The 5,720-nt window shown below is 31.5% G+C and overlaps 1 pseudogene; it reads left to right on the top strand.

Moving 5' to 3' along the window:
- The first annotated feature begins 424 nt into the window (after positions 1–424).
- LOC149905147 (retinol dehydrogenase 13 pseudogene) lies at positions 425–1,781 on the top strand (annotated as a pseudogene).
- Positions 1,782–5,720: the final 3,939 nt, after the last annotated feature.

Genomic DNA, 5,720 nt, shown 5'->3' with positions numbered 1-5,720 from the left:
AGTTAAAAACCTTTTGTTTATCTATGACATATTTATATGTATTTTTACATCAATGTGTAAAATAAATAAAAAATAGTTCAATTATTCACCAAATGATTAAATTTTTTATTGTAATCGGCTTTACTTGGATTGAATTAATATAATAATTTAGACCAGAGATTATTAAATAGTAATATTTAAGACAAAAGATCATAAACGAGTATTGATATACATACGTGAATAGGCACCTATTTCATTGCATTGTGAATGAAACAATTTTCGCCGAAAATAAGTGTTAATAAGGTAATTCAAGAGAGTTCAATAAGAAAATAAAATATACTTTTGTTATTCAAGGTGACATATTTATAGCGGTACTTGATTCAATGACAGTTTATTGCTTACGTAACGGTTGTTAAGACCACGTCGCGACGCGTACGCACGTCTATAATATATTTAGTACAGAATAACATACCGTAGAGACGGTCGGGTACTCTCGGTTGTGAAACGGCATGTACAGATAAACTATACCTTCTTATCAAGGCAAAAAGAAACAGACTTATCTATCACACCGTTCACATGCTTCAGTGACCTCCTAGATAAATGATTGTAAATCATACCTATTCGTGGTAATGGTGTCAACGCAATAAAATATCAACTACAATAAAATGATTTTTATTGCGGTCATAGTTCTGACTGTGTTTATTGTGTTACTTCTGAAGATCTATCAAAAGTTCACGCATGCAATATGTCATTCGAGTGCACATATGGTGGGGAAAGTTGTGATAATAACAGGTGGGAACAGCGGTATCGGATTCGAAACCGCTAAGAACTTAGCGGAGCGCGGTGCAAGGGTCATTATCGCTTGTCGCAGTATCCGGCGAGGCACAGCAGCCAAAGATGAAATCATTAAAGCGACTGGCAATACAGAAGTTGTTTATAGACATTTGGATTTAGCGTCGCTGCGATCAGTTCGGGATTTTTGTGAAAAAATATACAAAACAGAGAGCAGGTTGGATGTCCTCATTAATAATGCCGGCGCAGGTGGCCTCGGTAATTACAAGACGGAAGACGGGAATCACATAGGAATGCAAGTGAATTATTTCGGACCATTTTTATTAACCTGTCTTTTGTTGCCTTTGCTCAAAGCTTCTGCGCCTAGTCGAATCATTAATTTATCATCGTTCATTCACAAATATGCGGAAATGGACTTTGAAAATTTGAATATGGAAAAATATTGGAGTGATTACTTGGTGTATGCGAATAGTAAGCTGTACCTTAATCTGATGGCATTGGAATTGAGTCGTAGGTTACAGGGAAGTGGCGTGACAGCAAACGCGTTGCATCCTGGTGTGTGTGCGACGAATATATTTAGGAACATTAATAGTAAAATTATACGTGGTATAATAAAAATAGGTCTTGATTTCGTGTACCAAAGCCCTTGGGAAGCGGCACAGACGTCGATATACTTGGCCGTGTCACCAGAAGTGAAAGACGTGAGTGGTTGCTATTTCAGTGACTGTCGTAAGAAGATTCCATCACGCTTGTCGCAAGACGCTGACATAGCAAAACGGTTGTGGGTGGAATCCGAAAAATTAGTCAAATTTTCTGTAGATGATAAGTAAACTAATGTGATAAATTTTTGAAACTTGTTAATTTTTTTAAAGTATACTTACCTATATTTTTATTGCTCATGTATATTATAATATTGTTAAATATTCATGACAGATATTTTACATATTTTGTTAATTAAGTATTTAAGTAGATTTATTAAAAATGAATTGGAACAAAACGATTAATTTACATTTTTTTTTGTTTTATTTATTGTTTTCTGAATATTTATGACACAGGATCTTATGATGCTATTTTGAGTATAATAATTAATGTAATACCTATTTTAATAACACATATTAATTTATTCATGATAGTAATAATATAATGATACGATATGATGAAAACAAAGAAACACTGGAAATATCGAGATAGCGAAAAAACAAAAATTCCTAGAATTTCGTACATTACAACTTATTAATTACTAGCGGTCCGCCCCGGCTTCGCCCGTGGTACATAATTACGTTTTCTCTACATAAGAACCATCCTCGTACTTCAAGGAATATAATAAAAAAAGAATTATCGAAATCGGTTCAGCCGTTCTCAAGTTATGCGCTTACCAACACATTTTGGGATTCATTTTTATATTATAGAAGATTATCTTGGAGAATTAGTTTTATATTATAATAATATTACATTATGTAGATGTTCTTCTATTTCATGTATTATTTGGATATATAAACATTAAACAACATGATAATATGTTCTTTTACAAACGATATTATTTAAGACACAGACAGATCCGATGACAACGTATGACCTTTATAATAATTTTCTGTTACAATTTCAGCTCTATAATAATATCGGAGATATATTTAATAAAGAAAATATAATTTCCTGAAATTGGGGACATATGAAATGAAAAAAATATTTGAATACGTATAATAATATAATATAGTAGCTATATATGTTCGTCTTTTTCTTACTTTACACACATATATTTTCCTTATTGGCCTCGACCCAATAATGTTTTACTACCACATGTTGTATCACCCATTCATCACTCTACGCTTCTAGATCAAAATATTTCCTTATTGTTGTTTCTTGAACTTTTTTGTTATTCATTTCCTATTGTTCACTAGACTGATAAATCAAAGAAGTCTGATGTTACTTTCAAAATAACACCATAAGAAACATAAAAATGAATAAATATACTTCATTCTAAAGGTTTTTTATAAAATTATATGAGCAATTTTGAATTAATCATTTTACACGAAAACTATGGCAAAGTTAACAAAAGTAAATTAGACAGCAACGTTATCGGTCTTTGTAATTTTAATTTTGTTCAATTTAATTTTGTGTTCCGTTGTACGGATAAATACTTCAATGTGCGTCATCCGTTACATGCTCAGAATGTATTATATATATATCTATTTGAAAAGTCAAGCCATATATATAGCTTTATAATGTTATTGCAATCGACTTATCATTATTAACAGTTTACACGAGCGTTATATGCATGACAACATCATTCAAGCGTGAAAATATTACAAGAATGTACGCGTATTACTTTCTCACTGTACATTTCTCTTAGCTATTAAATCGTGCAGCCACGCCGTCGAGGAACAACCCAATAACAATAAGGCAAGATTCATACTAGAATATGGTATCTTGTAGTAGGTATAAGAGCTAGAATGTTCTAGAGATAAGTTTTCACCTGAAAATTTTAATATGAAACCAAAATTAACATGATTTGAATTGTTTTTTATCGTGTGGTGGTCTGCTGATTAATCATTGTAATCGATATAATTGTTTGATTAAATCAATGTTCAGCGTGTTAGAATTATTATGATGACGTATCAGTACACCGCAATTATTTTTTCCTTTCGATACATTTTCCTATTAATGCGTAACAAAAAAAACCCTAATGAGGCAAATATGGAAGTTATCCTACAGTAGGTACTCATGTAATACCTACCTACGTATTATGCGTCAGTATGTGTTTTCTGCAGACATAATTAATTAATAATCTACCGACTAGTTTTGTTTTGCAAATCGATTTTATTGAAATGTTAAATTAAAAAAAAACACCTATAAAGTAAGTGCCAGTTAAAAGCGGCCATGGCACTAACCTCAAGGATATTCCTATAATTAAAGTTTTAAAAATATATTTTCTTTACAATATGTGGCAGACTATTTCAGATACAGATTTTATACTTATTAGTTTCTTCTAATATTTCTATCATATTCCATTAAAATAATTTACATTCATAATATTATTATCGTACAAATCGTAATTTATTTGCTTCTGTAAGCATAAAAAATATGTTTTTTTTACTGAATGCTATTTTTATTGCACATTCATTTGTCAAGGTTAGCGAATAATAATAAATAACACGGCCACCGCGACCGTCGCGTCGTCGGTCAAACTGCTGACAAACTTGACAAGTTGACAATGTCACCACGAGGTTGTTGACCCACGTTTGACTGAATTGAACTGATTCGCATCCAACCATTTCAAATTACGACCAGTTAATTAGTGGATGCTAATGAGGTAATCGTTCATTTGGACGATTTGCTTTATTTCATTGTATACGTGCGTACATAGCGTTAAATTGAAATAACTTCGCGGAATGGCCGAGCGAACTCTGCGGTCGTTTTATTTGCGAATAAATCTCGAAAGTGGTACAGCTGATTTACAGAACTGCTCTTTTCTCTCACCTCACTGTTTTCTGGGCTTTGCACTTATATTTTATACTTGACTATTTTATTTTGAATTGCTTTTTGAGTTCCTTTGAAAAAGGATTTAACCGCAGACCGAGCGCGGTATGCTTTGGTTACAGATAATATATTTAATGTACTATTTATGCCGACTTCCACGCTTTTCTTGATAAGAGAATATTACAACTGAATAGTTTAGAGCATTTCATTTACAATTGTTTTTTTTTAATTGGGTTGAGTTGAGTTTTATCTTCTTAGATACAATAATAAATTTAAGCTCTATCTAGATTTTCCTTTTCATTACACTTATTAAGAAAAATAAAAAAGATATCATAATATACCATGTTTTTAGCCATTATAAACTGTTGCATCAATATATTATATGTAACGAAAATCCCATATCCTGTGTTTATTAAATTAAAGAAAAGAATTTAAATTATTTTGTCGGCATTGAGCAATAAGTAAATTTAATTAGTTACGTAAGTATAAAGTTTATTAATTTTAATAAAATATTAAATATAAATGAAATACAAACTGAAATTAAAATATAGCTCCAAACAAACTCTGAACAAAATTAACGTGAATGAATAATTTCCTTCATAAAACCATTCGGTCCGAAATTATAATTCCAATTTGTGAGATGTGCTAAAACTTGCAGTTCATTAGGTCGGTTCTTGTGCGCTCGCCGATGTTTTGGCTTCCCTTGGTAATTTGGAGTGGCGAGCTTTAGGGGCTGGTAAATACGCGGTTAGTGAGAGGAAGTGCGGAGGATATTAATGCCCGTCATATTTCAGCTCCAGCCAACGTATTTTTCTCAACAGAGCCACTGAGAGGACAGCAGCCTCTAATTAACAGGATTAGCATACCCTCAAAATACGCTTTTTGCTGGCCAAATAAAAATTTTTCTCATCGCCCAATTTGGAGACTTAATTTTGTGGGCTACCTCGCAATTAATAGTCCTATTTGCATTAGATTATTTTAATGCGTGTTTCATTTGAATTTTTTTACCAAAGGGTTGGCTTAACTAACGAAACGAGTTTTCACCTTGACACATTTTTTAAGTGGTACGTGTAGATACACGTGCCTATTTCTTCTTTAATTTTTTAATTTAATTTAGAAATTTCTTTCGAGATAATTAAACGTATACTTTCAGCTCTTTCATTGAAGTATAATGAAAAAGTTCCGCATGATAAATATTTGTTAGATATTTAGAATCAGTACATATTTAATAGACACTCTACTTTAATAATAACTAATATATAACTAATAAGAAAGGTGAAAGTTTAATTTGGGATCAAAATAACTAAAACGAAATTATAAACTTTTACACTCTAACCATGTATTCTCGGTTTAATAAAATCAACTAGCCTTCGAAAAGTGTACCAAAATCTGAATTTTAAATTTAATATTTTATTTTTCATATTCAACGCTGACCTAAATTCATAAAAATATACAGTAGATATTCATTCATA

The sequence above is a fragment of the Colias eurytheme genome, chromosome 10 (assembly GCF_061535395.1).
Source record: "Colias eurytheme isolate Ceu_HAF_F1 chromosome 10, ilColEury1 Martin Lab GWU primary, whole genome shotgun sequence".
Classification (NCBI taxonomy): Eukaryota; Metazoa; Arthropoda; class Insecta; order Lepidoptera; family Pieridae; genus Colias; species Colias eurytheme.
The sequence above is the reverse complement of the archived record's forward strand: the minus strand, read 5'-3'. Positions and strand labels throughout refer to the sequence as shown.